This window comes from Calliphora vicina, chromosome 2 (genome assembly GCF_958450345.1).
Source record: "Calliphora vicina chromosome 2, idCalVici1.1, whole genome shotgun sequence".
Classification (NCBI taxonomy): Eukaryota; Metazoa; Arthropoda; class Insecta; order Diptera; family Calliphoridae; genus Calliphora; species Calliphora vicina.
Window position 1 is genome coordinate 83687579 of NC_088781.1, and position 17082 is coordinate 83704660.

Consider the following 17082-nt stretch of genomic DNA (forward strand, 5'->3'; position numbering starts at 1 on the left):
GTATATTGGATGAGTGTCACCCTTTTTCTTTAATTGAGAAGAGTTGAAAGTGATTTCAACTCCAAAAATTGGTTGAGGAATTTTATTCTTCAGACTCTAGCGCCTTTTTAATATCATCAGTTGGCTTTGATGACTACTGTCAAACCTTTTGCACTTTTCAGTTGATATGTATAATAGTTTCTTTTCTCGGAATCGAAATTATCAACAATCATTCTGAAATTTTTTTCCGAATAAGTTTGTACCTTTGTCTCTTGAATATTTCCTTTACGCAGAGAGACCACGTGGAAATTCTCCTTACCTACAAGTTGGGACAATTTCTTCACCAAAACATTTGTAGTAGGTTCGCGCAAATATAGGGGAGGTGGCTTATAGTCTTTAACAGGCTTTGCGGGTATTTTTTTACTTTCTTGATTGTCAAGAATTGCAAAACGATTTTGACTTACCGGATTTTTCTTCGCCTGTTTTGGATTTGGTTCCAATTTTGATGTCCTAGGACTGGACTTGCGTTTAGTTATAGTGATGTAACGGTCCATTTTCGTATTTTTCACTATACTTCGAGTATTTTTTGGTATGGCACCAGTATTTTTAATATAGAACTCGATTGATTTTGCTTATCATCACCGGTTTTTATAGAGTTAATATTTTCATTACTACTATTTGTGACATTGATCACAGTAGCATTACTATTTTCAGCAACCATTTGAGTTGTTGTTTGTTTTTCTATAATTTCTTTCATGTTGTCTTCTACACAATTGTTTTGTTTTGGCGCACTAGAGAGTGGAGATCTCTTGCTTGTTGTTGTTCTTACACTTAAATAATTTTTGTGATCTTTTGGATCATATGTATTATTATTGTTGTATGGAGAGCTCACAACAATGTATTGCTGCTGAGCCTCCTTTCACTTGTTGGAGAGTAAGAGAAACTCATACGCAAACACACAAACACGGCACTCTTTATTTAGGGTTTTATTTATGTTGTTGTTTTTTTTTATTACTTTTGCTTTGTTTTTTTTCTGATTGTTATTATTTGCATTAACAAACAGTTTTTTTTTATTTTTTTAGCTGTTTAAATCAATATTTAAATATATTTATAAGTATTTAATAAGCGTCCATTCGCTGTTACTTATCTTTGTATATATATTTTTTTTTTGTATTTATCTTCACAATTATTGTATTTATTTATTTGTGAGAGCGATGTAAAACACGTCTATCCACTGTAAACGGCAGATGTGAAAAAAGGTCTCATTTCATACTTACATCACTTCAGTTATATAAACAATAGAAAATTAAACTTTTATGTGTTAATCCAGTAAAAAATTGAGCTTCTATCAAAGCACTTAAGAAAAAAAAGCATTTTTATGTTCCTTGAAAAAGGCGCTTCTTAGGTGAATTATCAAATTTAAGTGAGAAAAGAAAAACTATAGTGACAACACTAACAAACCTGCTTCCAAGTGGTAAGCAATAAAAAAAGCGGAATGATGAATTCCACTTGTATTTATTTTATTCGGTTTTAATCATAGTTTTGTCGTTTGTCTCTATTTCTTCGATCCTTGACTCACCCATATACTATGCACAACCTCTATGTTGTTAGTTAGGTTCAATAATTATGTACAGTGAGTGTCACTCAAAATCGTACAACATACTTTTTTTTAAATATTATGAAATTATACAGGCAATAATAGGTGATTATATAAAAAATTAAAAGTCATTTTATTAATTGGAACAAAAAATATGTGTTTCAACAAACAAGTTATCAAAACCTCAATTCCTTAAAAAAATATTGATGAAAATTAAAGAACATCACAAAATTCATATTTCACTTAAATTCGTACATTTATATTAAATTATAATTAAAACTTTAAAAATTACAAAAAATGTTAATATTAAATAATCCTAATACTTTGTAGGGTATCATTTGCTATTTTTTAGTGCCTTTACGATTTTAAATGAAGCGTTGATATTCTGGTCACTGACAGTCTTACCCAATTTTTTTATTTGTGGATAAGGGCAATTAAAATTATACCCAATTTTCTGATAGGTAATATCACACACAATATAAAAATCGCATTTTAAAATATTTCCAAAACATCAACTTTCTAAAACTAATGAATAAAATTTGACTACGATGGTGTACGATTTTAAGTGGCATTCACTGTATAATGGAAATTAACATGATGTCCCATTCCTCTAATTCAAATCCACTTTTTATTTGTTTGCGTTTAATGATTTAGAATAAAAAGGACCTACAAAATAATACTGATATGCTTTAATCAGTGTTGCCAAAACTTTAAGACCATATCCCACCAGATTGCACTTAAAATAACTCCAGAAACCACTAAATCTTTAAATAAAACCACTCATTAAAACCGCTAAATTTTTATCTAACGAGTTATCAAGCAAAACTTTTTTAAAAACAAAAATAATTAAATTTTAAATTAAAATGTGTGCCAAAAACATATATATACTAAAATTAATTAAGATCAATCCATTAGAAATTATAATTTTTAGTTATTGTTTCAAAACGTTGGTTTATTTCCTTTAAATAAACCGGATACTTTTGATTGCAAATAGAAGCCGTGTAGTAGTTTAAAAATTGTAACAACTCTTTATTTAAAATGTACAACAACCACAGAATTAAATAGTCACTCAATGTTTTTTATACACGTTTATAAATTCTCAGAAATACAGACACACGAATTCACTTGAAAAACACAGCACTCAGTTGATGTTTGTTCGAAAAGCGTCTCTGTTAAACTCACTAACGACTGCAACCTCTGCCACTATTTATAACACTGCCATCTGCACTCTAGATTTCTCTATAACTGTCTAGAGCAGTGGTACGCAAAAAGAGGCATTTAATTTGTGTGCTCTTTTGGGTAAAAAATAAAATATCCACAAAAATAAAATATCACACAGTGTTGTATTTTGAAATACAACACTGTGTGAGTGCAAAATAAAAAAACAAAACAAAAAATAGTAAAGAAAAATCATAACAAAATAAATTTCATTGCATTAAATATATGTATTGTGATTAAAAATGTTTTAAATAAATATATTGTTAAAAACAACAAACATATAAACTAATAGAGGTTATGTCACATGCAATTACATATGTACGTTTGATCGTGGAAATTATGAATCGTATGTATAATGTGAATTATGACATACACATGGAATTCCATATGTATCGAATACATGTGCCAATACACAAGCAATACATGCCGTCTGACCCCCCTATTACCTAGCGTCACAGTTGCAAAAACTCTACACATTGTAGTGGTGTGTGGGTCATTTGTTTGAACAGAAATACAAACAGAACTAAAACAAAAACAAAGAGTGGCCAGATTGCCAGCGGCGCTGGTATGCCCGCGTAAGCTCGGTGATGCTCGCCGGATGGGGGTCGTTCTTGCCGGCAACCTAGACCATGGACACACACTAACACAAAAAATCATAGCAGCATTGTATGTTTTCATATAAAATAGGGACACAAAGTATTTGCTGCATCTCCCTACCGATCATACTTATACACAAATTGTTGTCCCTCCCACTCGAGGTTTGACCTTCGCCACGACGTTTCATTGACGTCCCAAACCATACCTGCAAACTAGATTTCCCCTATTTACCACCGCTTAATATTTTATTTAGCCAATCATTTTAAATGATAACACTCAAAATATTTCATTTACACATTATAAATATCATTTCTTTATTGACAATTTTTTTATCTTATTTTAATATTTAATTTAAATTCAATCCTATTATTATTTGGGTAAGTTATTACAGAAAAAAAATTTAATAAAACTTAGGCTATATATGTATTTTTTATTTTCTTTTTTAGGTGACGGGAGGTAAGTAAATATATTTTTATGTACAACGTAATTATCATATATAAAATTTTCTTTTCTTTTCAGGTTTTATTTTATGTTATTTTATCAGAGATCTAACTTTTTTTTGTACCTTTTGCGCACAATTTGTGGCATCTAAGCAACTAAAGGACCCTACAAAATGAGCTAACTTTTATGGCCCTAAGCATTCCCTCTAAATTTCCAAGGAATTATTTAATTAGGTGAACAAATATAAAAAAAACTAAATCTAACATTAACCATACAAAAAAAAAGGAAAATTTATATATAAATTTGTAATATCTATGTTTATTTATATATTTTCTTTAAGATACCTGGTGCTATTGTTTTATGCTGATTGAATGATAGTGATTGCTGAGATGATGGTGCTGATGAAAATGTGGATGATGTTAATGATGTTGAAGAGGATGCCAAGCGGATGATGTAAAATGTGATGGAGGATGACTATACGGATTACTGAAGATGACCAGACTAAAAAGATGGTGTGCTCAGGCGGGTGACAGGATGACTGATGAGGAGGCTGATGTACTATGGAGAAACTGATGACTAGGCTGATGGAAACGATTAGGCGGATGATGAGATGGATGAGGATGGCGAATATGCAATGTGGATGTAACTGATGTAAGGATGCGGATGGAATCAATAACGTGGCGGACGTGTTTGGCGATAAATTGGCGTTTTTATTTTATTTTTATATTTAATGTTTCTTTTTTTTTATTTTTAATTCAGTTTTTTTTTAGTAGTTTTAGATTTTATATTTTAGTTTAGCTTTAGTTTTTATTTTAGCTTCAGTTTTAGCTTTTTATGTTTTAGCTTTTTACTTTTTATTTTTAGTGTTTGCTTTTTATATTTTAGCTTTAGTTTTTGCTTTTTACTTTTTAATTTTAAAATTTTAACTTTTCAAACCTTTTTTTGTTGAATTTAAATAAAGTTGATAAAAATCTCAAACTTTTCTTTTTTATTTTATTTTTTATATCGTTGCGCCAACGTACGTATCACTTACCAATTCGATCCCACAGCAAAGAGATAGAGCTTGAACCAAACCTCTAGCTCGTCAACTCGGTTACCTGTCCTCTTTTCCAGGCAAAATAGATTGTCAGCAATCTACTTTACCTGTCGTATGCAATTTTGTTTGTTTTTATTTTTGTATCGTCTGTTTCCTATTTACCTTATGTCAAACCAACTCTGACATCTGTCATCATTTTTCGCATTGCCAACCTCTTCTCCAACATCAACAGGGTGCACACGACAACATTCATACTTTTGCACTAACACAATTGTGTAAATTTACACATGCATAGTGATTGTGTTAGTGCAAACGTATAAATGTGTTACTTCCCTGTCGGAAACTGAGTTAACTTTAAATTAACTTAAAACTAACTATTTCGCAACTAGTGCTGACTGACACTTGGATTACTTTTCAATTGAAACAACTAACTATTTTAACATTGCGATGTCCTAGGCAGTAGTCAGTTGTCCGACTCTGCACTACTTTTCAACTAACTTAAAGTTAACTTACTAAACGTTAGCTTTCAGTTAATTTTTTGAAGCTAGCTGTAACCTAACTGTTTTTAAGTTGGCTATAAGTAGGTTTTTTTAAATTAACTTCAAGTTAGTTAGATTTAAATCAACTAAAAGTTGATTGTTTACACGTTAGCTGAAAACTAACTTTTTATAGCTAGCTGCAAACTAACTATTATTCAGCTAGCTGTCACATTTTGAATAAATAATTTTAATTCGGAATACAAAAATGTTTTGTTGTAATTTTTGAAAAATTATAATTTATTAAAAACCACTATTACTTATTGTATTTACATAAATATACAATAAATATTTGATTATTTTTAGGTATATACATAAATAACTTTGCAAAAAGTTAAATGAACTCTTTTCAAGAATTATATAAAAAATCACTGATACATATATGTACATATTTACATAAATATACATACAAACAATTGGGATATTCAAACGGTCTGCTATTAGGTCATATTGTCATAATGTCCTAATATATTATTTTAGTTTAAACAAATTGTTGATGTACTGCAAACAAAATAAATATTATTTTATGACAAAACAATAAACATAGTTCAAAAAGTCTCATTAGTTTAGAACTTTTTTGTTTGAAACACAGCAAAAACTTTTTTAAACTAAAATAATATATTAGGACATTATGACAATATGACCTAATAGCAGACCGTTTGAATACCCCAAATATATTATTTTTTTGATTGTTTTAAAACACATAAATACATAAAAAAATTTAATATGTTTTGTTGTAATTTTAAAAAAAATAATTTTATAAAAACTTCACTATACATAAAAATAAAATTATATTATTGTTTTAAGGTAAATGCATACAATCTTTGGAAAAATTAAAGGAACGATTTTCAAAAACATTAAAAAAAAGATTACTCAAATTACTTAAATAAAAAATATTCGATTAAATGTTTTTTGTTACAATTAATTTTTTAATTGTTTCTTATTTTTAAGGCACTGCGCATGAATAACACGTTTTTTTATTATTTTTAAGGCGTTTCGTATGTCCTTTTCAACATCTTGAGACCCAAGTGTTCGACAGGCATCTGTTTAGAATATACCAAAGTACATATTTGCTTTTTGAGAATACATGCATACATATATAAATTTAAAAATTTTAAGTTACCTGTCAAGGTGTGAAAGAAAACCTCGAAGTCTTTTAACCTTCTTTTGCCATGAATTCCATCCAAATTTATGTCCATGCACAAATTTATTGATATTATTTCGGTTAATGTTTTCGGTAGGCGCAATCACAGATAATAAATTTTGTTTTTTATTATTAATTTATATAATTTTATTTACATATATTTTAATTTATATTTATATTTTATTTTACCACACTTAAAATCTTGTTAATTAAACAATTATATATATTTTTAAGAAAAACTTCGATATCACTCGCGAGAATGTTTACTAATCAAAAGTCGAAGCTGTTAACTGAACTCGACGGCGTCAACAGGTTAGCGTCGACAATGGCCGGTGCTGCATGAAACTGAATGAAGATGATATTTAATAAGAACATATTTAAAATAATTTAAATTTAAGAATTACATAAGTAGATTAAAATGAAATATGTATGTATATCTTAATTTCACAAAAATGTTTGACATACATACATATGTATATGCCCAGGACGGAATATAAACGAAAAACTTATTTAATTGCAGATTATTATTGATTATATAATATGTATTTAACATATATATTTAACTCCTAAAATAGTCGGAGTTCAACTTACTCATGAACAATTTTGACATATTTTTAGATTAACTGTTGTTGTAATCCTTTAATTGCATATGTATGTAGATATAAATATAAAAACCAAAATATGTATACGCAAATACATTTTATACTGACGGCTCAACCGACGTTACTTACTGAATAAAACTTTCTTGTAGGCGCTTTACTTCTAATCAACTTTGGTATCTTTCAAAATAATAATATGAAACTAAAAGGGGAAAACCCAAATAAAAAACAAACGCGAACAACTAACCAAAAGAAAAAAATTTACTGTAAAGAATATACACTTTGGTTAACGCAAATTTTGCATTGCGTAGTAGATAGCTTAAAATTAGTTCATAAAAGTTAACATAAAGTTAGTTATTTTTGTAGTCAGCTACACATTATCCGACAGGGTTGCACTGTTACTTGCATGCAGTGATGCCAGGAGATTTTTTCAGAAATCCCTACGCTTATGAAAAAAAATCCCTTTTTTTCCCTACACTCACTTTTGATTTTCCCTACACTACTTTTTTCTTTTTTGAACAGCTAAGTTGTGTTCAATCAAAAAAAAAAGGCTTAATTGGATTTTGAAATTGGCCACATCATTGGTTTTTCCAGGACTTTCTTGCCAAAAAGAGAATCCATTGTTCGGGTTTTTGTTTTTGAAAGTTTTTTGGTGCATTTGAGTATTAGCACACAAGCCTTGTATCTGTATTTAAAGTCGTCATCTTTGACCGGCTCCAGCCATCCCATTAGCTTCTCGTTTCCATCATTATCAGAAGACGAATCGGAAATTTTATCTAAAATTTGTTGTTTTAATTTATAATGACATTTATTTCTTAAAAACTTACTTATTAAAATCGATGAGACCTGCGAAGATGGAGTACGTATGTATGTTAAAAATGCACAAAACCAAACATGTGTTTACTTCAAAAGAAAATTTATTTGTAGAATCTACTCTTGTAGCTAGTTCTTTAAGGAAATGTCAAATACCGTAAAAAGGAGAATCCAAAGCGTATTAACAAGGTGAGTGCGTTAGTGAGTTAATACGCCTTGAGATAGTCACTATATATGTATGCAGTTTGAAAGCGGTGATGATATTACAGATGCCACATTATTACTTACTTCATATTATACCAGATTTACGAATTTCTAATGATATGCTTAAACAAATTTTATGTTTTTTTTTAATTTTATATTTGGAAAATACATAATATGTAGTTTTAAATTGCCATTGCAAAAAATCCCTACAAATCGACAAAAGTAAAAAATCTTTCCCTTTTTCCCTACATGTGAAATTTTGGGAAAAAATCCCTACAAAAAGGGAAAATTCCCTACACTTGGCATCACTGCTTGCATGTGTAAACGCCAGGTTAATGTAATTTTCAAAACATTCGATTTGGAACTGTCTTTCTGTTAAGTCATTAAGGCGCCTATATTTTTTTAGATCGATAACCATAAAAACAACACAAAGAAAAATCGGCATACACTTAAAAAATATTTGAAAAATGTTATTTAAGTTTCGCTTAAGTAAATACAATATATAAAAAATAGCTAAAAACCACCAACTGAAAATATTTTGCAGCTAGAAAAACCACTTAGCGGTTTTTTCCGAAAAATACCCGCTAACGAGGAAAAAATACCTCCAGATCAAGCTGAAAAACCGCCGTTTTGGCAACACTGACCTTATGGTACTTAATGCCACGTTTCCACGGCAGTCTGAATTACTTAATTCGCGTTTTGAATTACGGTTGCGAATCAACCTGTTTACACGACAACATTCGTAATTCAGTTTGACATTTATTTATTTCTTCTTCTTGTTTTTTTCTTCTGTTTACATGTTTTGTTTTTTTGTTTATTTTGTTTGTTTGGTGCGAATTTTAAATTTGTAATTTGGCAATGGATAAAAAAGGTAAGTAAAAACATAAAATTGTAGCATTATTAATTAAACAAATATAATTTAATTATTATTTTCATTATTAGAAAAAAAAAAGTGCAAGCAAGCAGGGCAGCGAGCGGGCTTTATTAGAGGTGTGGGCTGAAAGAATGGCAGAGCTGCGTGGCTTTAACTTTAATCAGGCTTTTTATTTCTTTTAATTTATTTATTTAATACAAAAATCTTTTTCTTTATTTTGTTTTGACATTTTTGTTAGGACAGCTGATTTTGATACATAAATAATCGATAAAAATTAGAGATGACAGTCATTCGTTCGTAATTCATAAGGTAATTCAAACTGAATTACGTACGAACAAGGTAATTCGCACTTGAAATTTTGTATGGCGAATCATGTAATTCAGTTCGTAATTGGGGGTTGAATGACGAATGAGAGCGTGAATGACGAATAATGCCGTCGTGTGAACATGGTATAACGTTGAGTTTCCAATATAATTATTGGATGATGACGTCACAGCTAAAAATATTTAATGTTGTTTCTCAACAACAGTGTGACACAATAGCAAATGTACAACAGAAATTATTATATAACAGCAAACATTTTTATTGAAATAATTGTATGATGATTTTTGTTTTTGTTAATTGTGTCCATAGGTTGCGAAAACCATGTCTTGGCATGTAAATTTTTAAAAAATCTTCTGGTAAAAAAAATTTAAAACTAGTATTGAAATATTTTACGGTTTGTGAATAATTCCACCATATCAAGGAGTTTTTCTTCTTATATATGCCAGAGATTATTGTACATAAGGTTTGCTGATGTTGAGATTATAATTCATAAGGTTTGCTGATGTTGAGGTTATAATTCACATAGTTGAAATGCACATTCGTCTTAATGATTATTACTTTCGGACCACATTTTGAGGCTGAAAATACCAAATTTTGCGGTTTTAAAAAATAAATGTTGTCCGACTAATTGTATAACAATTATTAAAACCCAGATTCTGGGTTTTTTCACAAATATGAACAAATAAATTAATGACAAGCAAATTTACTTAATTTATCCATTAATTATCAATCTCATTTAGTAAGAGATTATTGATTACAAAAAAAAGTTAGGTTACTTTCAAATTCTTATATCAAACTTTTTATATATTAATATGAAATCTTATCGATATGAGAGTCAGATGATAAAGAAAATCAGAAATTACACGCCATTAAAATTAAACATATTTTTATTAGTTATAAGTTATAAGGCAGTAAAGGATACGTAATTGAATGAAACATTCATAAAACGTAATTGAATAAAACAACTGTGTAATGCTGTAACTATCATACAGTCGTGGCAATATATTGTGTCTGTTTTGTCATAACATTAATGTCAATGACTGCTGACATTATATTTAAATATGATTTTTTTGACACTAATTTAATGTCATTTATGTTATTATTTCTAATTCCAACATTAATGTTTGGGAAAACTGGAAATATAGTAATTTTCTTCATGAATGAAATTTTGGTCAAATGATTTTTTCTATTTTTGGAAATATGAAAACGAAAAGTAGTTGTTGTATTTTCCATATTTGGGAATATTTTTCGCAAACGCCTAAATGTATCAACAAATAAAATAGATAAACAAACAACTTTTGAAAGTAAATTTCTAGGTACAGGCCGCCCCCCTTTAGAATGGTTCTATGTATTGTAGAAACTCGTTTTGTAAAATATTATAATGATAGGATTTGAGGTCACAAAGTATACAGAAGCGTCACGAGACAGAAAATAATATAGTTCTATATTTGTTTCATTTTTAGTAACTGCCCTTTTTATTTTGTTTTAGTCTTAATTTTCTGCCGCAATAATTCAATTTATTTCCGATTTAGTTTGATGCAATCATTTATTTTTGTAATATTTCACTTTTAATTGCCATTGTACATGTGGAGTTTTATTTTGCAAATGTAAAAAACAACCAAGAATTTTGTTTCATTTAAATTTACACGTAAACAATACACACATTTTTATAATTTTTCATTTTAAAAAATTTTGTGCAACAGACTACGAAAAAATTGTCTTACAAATTTATTTGTTTGTTTTGTTCACATTTCTTTGTCTACCAAATTCGTGTTGTATATAGCGTTTTGCTTTAACACATCACTGATATTGTAGTACAAAATATATTGCTATCTCTTTTTATGAGAACTGCCCTAACATCTGATTTGGCGTTTTTTAAACGTCAAATTTGACACTTCTGTATATTCTGTGTTTGAGGTGCATTTACAAGGGAAAAAATGCAATTTTTTCAGTTTTTGTAAAAATTTTGGCATTAAATAAAAAAAAAATTAATTATTTAATTTAAAAGAATCGAAATGTGCACGTAATTGTCGTTCTAATAAGATATAAAAGACAAAAATTGGTTAAAAAATGTTAAAGTTATTAAAAAATCGCTAGGCCATTAACGTATCTCAGGCCACTAGAACATGAAATGTAGGAACAAAATTAACATATTTTGAGAAATATTAAAATAAAAGTTTATTTTTACTTAGAATATATAAATATTTACGTGTATATGAGTTTTTGTCTTCGTAGGATACCGCTAACCTATTCCCAGGTATGAACAAAAAAATTTAATTTTTTAAAGGCAATTTCGAATCTCCATTTTCAAATTTTTAAAAATTTAAAAATTTTTTGATCATCACATTGGGATTTATTGAGAACATAATAGGGAATAAAAATATGAAAAAAGTATGAAAATACCTCCTATAGTTTTTCCGTACTTGCGATTTAAATTTTGAGATTTTCGAGAAAAACTATTTTTTTTGGCCATATTTTGACGAATGAGCCGAATTTCTATACTGTTATGATTTTTAAGCAAAATATATTCAGAATATCATATTCCAGGTAATTTTAAATATAGTCTGAAAGTTTTACTAAAATCGGAAAACGTTAACCCTTAAATCGTGAAGGTAAAATTTTTCAATATTTGGAATTTCTCATCAAAAGTAGTCACATTGATTTGGCTGATTCGTTTCTTCAATTAGAAGTGAATGAACAATCAAAACATCTATTGACTATAAACACACATGGGATTATACCGGTATAATCGGATGGTATTTGGTGTTAAAATATTTCCCACAATATTTCAACAGATCATGGACACAATGCTTGCAGGGTTACAGGGCACAGCTGCGTATATAGATGATATACAGTGGACGAAATTTTAATAGTCGCAATAACAGATTTAAAAATATTTTTAAGTAGTTGGTTTTCCTTGTTTCCAATTTACTAATATTTCCCAATACTTAGTAGTTGGTAACCAGGAAATTTTTTTTATATACATTGTTGTAATTTCCCCTCGATAAAATAATAATGGGATTTTTACTCATAAAAATAAAGAGCGAAATTTAAAAAGGTACAATTACTTTTACTTAATTTTTATATTTTTTCAGTATCAGTCCATATCGAGAATTCTTAGGCGCAATGGGTAGAGGAAAACACGTTACACAAGAGGATCGATCTTTAATAAGAATTTTAAATTATAGGAGTAGAAAAAACAAATAGTTAATTTTCTTACTACTTTGCTCGAGCTAAATTACAGCTCAGAATTGGTAATGCAAAGTGTGTCCATTTATTAAAATTTCATTGATTATATACTAAACTAGTTGATCGCACCGGCATTTACTAATGTTAGTTTTTCAAGTTTCTCCAACTCACGCACACCAGCCTGTTCTTATTTATTTGCAAATAAAATATCTAAATTTGTACTGCATACTTTTGGGAGTTTTTTATTACAGTTGACTGGACTCACAAAAAAAAGAATTTCCGAGTTTTACCCGGAATTTTTCAATTTTTTCTTCACAAACCATCTACTGAAAATTTCGAATGGAATAAAAAAAAAAATCAGGCAAATCGCTCGAGCCGTTCTAATGTGATGACATTACATACATGGACCATTTCATTTTTATATATATAGATTATTGCTTACATTGCATTTTAACCTAAAGTGGGGAATGTAGCAGTTGGACAGAACATTGAACGCAAGAATCACATAAAAATGAAGTGACGATCAATACAACACAAAAAGTGTTTACTGTTTTATCGTTTCTGTAATATGATATTATTTCTTTTGCATTTCAATATTCTGTCAGTATAATTGACATATGGTTTATGCTACACCTCCCTTTTACGGAAGAATGTTCATACAGTTTTTAAGTGTATGGACATCCTTCAACAAATGATTACAATAACCTTAATAATAAATTTTATTACAAAATATTGTTAAAAAGTCTATTGTTATGAACTATTTGCTCTTTGTTATTTTTCTTATCTATTATTGTTCCATTATTTCTTAAATCTATATTTTTAATTTCATAAGGTCCTTTATATTGTGGATCTAATTTATGACCTGCTTAACTTTTAACTAAAACTAAATCTCCTATTTTAAATGTATAATCTAACAATGTCTTATCATAATTTAATTTCTGTTTTAACTTATACCTATCAATTATTTCCCGGGCCCTCTTATGCGCTACTTCTAATCTATACCTAACTTCCATAGCATAATCTTCTACATTATATACAGGAGCTATTGATTGAACCTCATTAAATTGTTGAAACCCATTAGGAAGCTTACCAAAAACTAACTCATAAGGACAGTAGTCATGTACCGTAGATGGCGTAGTATTAAAGCAATAAGTAAAATACTTGAGCCATTCATCCCAATCGCTTTTGTCAACGGATATTCGTTGAAGGTTCTATGACTTCTTTCCACAGATCCTAGCGTCTGGTGATGATAAGCAGTCGATGTAATATTCTCTACACAATTCATTAAGTACTGAGTTTTTGTACTCTGTACCCATGTCCGTAATGAACGTCTTCTTCGGACCATAAGTAAGAATAAAATGTTCAAATATAGCTTTCGCAACTTATTTTGCGCTTTTATCTTGTATAGGTACCGTTACAAGATATTTTGTCATGTCACATATTATTGTGACAGCATAAGAATTTCCATTATATGATTTTGGTAGTGGACCTATAGTATCCACTATTACCGTATCAAATGGTTTAGTCGGTGTGTTTTTCAAAGTCAATGGCATTTTTGTGTGTTTTGTAATTTTAGCTGAATGGCATTTTTGACACGTTTTAACATATTTCGTAATATCACGAGTCATATTTTCCAGAAATAATATCTTTTTATTTTATTAAGAGTTCTTGAAACACCAGAATGTCCTCCTTCTGCTGGATCATCATGGAATCGTTTCATTATTTCTGTTATTAATTTGGCATTCGTTACGTGGATCACCTCATTAAGTAGCGCTACTTTTAATCATTTTAATAATTTATTGCCCATTTCTCTAAATTCATTAATAGAGATAAATTCGAAAATTTTCTCACTAGGTGCCACCTGTAATTTATTAATGTTTAGTTTATCGGCCACTTCTTCGAGCCTTGGGAAAAATTGTCCTAAGTCAAATTTCCCATTAATAAACAATTCATTCATTTGTTTAATATAAAACTTTAGCTTACAAAATTTTCTGACGTTAGAATTCATAATTGGTACAAATATATTGGGCTTCTCATTTTCATTTTCTACATGCCGTTTGTTTATTTTAACTGGAGACTTTTTAAGTGACTCTTTTGCTATTGATCGTGTGTTTATTTTGTATATATTGTTATTTTCATTGTTTATTTTTTGCAAGTCATTTATGGATATAAGTGATAATGCGTCAGCAACATAATTATTTTATCCCCTAAGATATTCAACTGTAAAATCATATTTCTCCAAATCAAGTCTCATTCTTGTTAACTATGAGCTTGGATTTTTCATTGAAAACAAATAAGATAATGGTCTGTGATCGGTGCGGACTAGGAAATGTTTGCCATAAATGTATGGTCTAAAATATGTTATATTGCCCAATGTATGGCAGTCAACTCCTGTTCAATGGTAGATTTGTTGCTCTCACCCTTTGTAAAAGTCTTGGACGCATATGATACAGGCAAATGTTATTGAAGTAATGATGGGCTCATTAACTCCCTCTTTAGGTATTCAAATGCATAATTGCAATCTTCTGTCCATTCGAACTTTTCTTGGATAATTTTGTTAAGTGTCTCGAATATTCTGAAAATTTTTTATAAATCTTCTATAATAGTTGCAAAAAGCGACAAATCTTTTCGCACTATCTGCATCCAATGGTGTTGGATAATTTTTTATTATGGAATATTTACTATCATCTGGAAGTATTCCTTTATCAGTACATTTATGACCAAGATAGGTTACTTCTCCCATAAAGAATGAACATTTTTCTGGATGCAATTTCAGATTGTGTTTTCTGCATCTCTGAACAACCTAATACAACCAAGTCATTCATATACAGGAAGGCTTGATCTGGTTTTAATCCACTAAAAGCAAGAGTCATCATTCTTTGAAAGGAGTTGGGAGCTACCTTCAGACCATAAGGTAATCTTGTAAATTGGTATGAACCATGATGTTAAATTTCTTGATCTTTTTCTAAACCAATCTGGTGAAATCCAGACATAAGGTCTAAACAAGAAAAATAGTTTGCTCTACCAAGCTGATCTAAAATATCTATTCTAGGCAAATTCAATTCTAGGCAAAGGGAATTTGTCCGCTATTAGTTTTTTTTTTATTTGCCTATAATCGATCACAAGTCTCCACCTCTTGTTTTCAGAATTTGGTAATGATTTCTTTGGCACCAATAAGATTGGACTATTATACTCAGATTAGAATGTTCAACTATTTTGTCATTTATAAGTTTTTTGCTTTGTTTATCTATTTCTTCCTTGTCTGTATGAGGTATTCTGTAATTTTTTATGTATACTGGAGTTGAATCTTTTATTCTTAACCTTTGTTCATAGAAATTATAAACAGTTATAGTTTCTGTTTCCAAACCAAAAATGTCACTATATTCAGAACAGATTTTTGTTAAAATTTTATCGAATTGTTGTGGAAAATTTTTCTGTAATTTTTGTAATATCAATGACTTCATATCTTCGCCATTGTCAGATTTCTCTGTTACTATATCATAATCTGCAATCTTCTCCGTCCTTAAATTTTCTTTATTTACTATTGAAATATTATCATTAGTATTTAGAATACGAATATATGCGTTGTCAGATTTTACTAGAGTATTTGCTATAAATACACCTGGCATTATTTCCTGATTTGGTATTAATAACTCTTTTTCGGAAGTGGGAAGATTTACTTTTCGTATTGTTTCTGATCTAGCTGGCAAGACAATGTCATTGTTTGTTAGTGGTATTTTTATAACTTGCGAAATGTTAGAAGGTCTAAAGATAAGTTAATCGTTATCGTCATTAAAATCCAATACACAATTAATTTTTTTAATGAAATCCATGACAATGATTCCATCGCATGGTATTGGGAAATCATCAGGTACCACATAAAAAACATGAGGTATCAGAAAATTTTGATATTTTAATTCGAAGAATTTGGTACCCAATGAGCTAATTTTTCCTTTTCCTATTCCACTTAGTGTTGTTATTTTATTTCATTTAGTTTAAACAATTTTATTTGAATTAAAGAAATATCTGCGCCTGTGTCTACAAGTAGAGGTGTTGTAGTTTCGGAAATGTGAACATTTATAAAGAAGCAAAAACTAAGGTTAAGTTTGTATACTTTTCTTTTTACTGAGTTGATCCTAGGGGAAGATTCGGGTTTTCCGAATCGCTTTCATTTTCAATTGCGTTAACGTAGTTTCTATTCCTACGGTTATTATTATTATTATAATTTTGTCTGTTTCTGTAGTTGTAATTATTTCTGTTATTATTGTTATTGTTTTGATTGCTATTCTTGTCATTGTTTCTTCCACGAAATCTATTATATCCTCCACGATAATTGTTGGAGTTTTGTCTATAATGAAGTATTGCATTCTGTTGTCCAGTTGCTTCTGTACAACTATTTACGAATATGCTTATTGCGTCATTCATAGTATTGAATTGACCTGCTTCCATGATAATTTTTACCTTATCTATGGTGCAGTTTTTAGTTAGTGCTTTTACAGCTACTTGAGTTGAGTATTTGCTTGCTAACTCT

General features: G+C 29.3%; 1 long non-coding RNA gene across 1 annotated transcript; it reads right to left on the reverse strand.

Annotated features, from left to right (window-relative positions):
• Positions 1–6312: 6312 nt before the first annotated feature.
• On the reverse strand, positions 6313–6714 carry LOC135951325 (uncharacterized). The gene is made up of 2 exons (XR_010575965.1): positions 6528–6714; positions 6313–6447 (listed from the first exon to the last, which is right to left on the reverse strand). It is a non-coding gene; the product is annotated as an uncharacterized LOC135951325 (long non-coding RNA).
• Positions 6715–17082: the final 10368 nt, after the last annotated feature.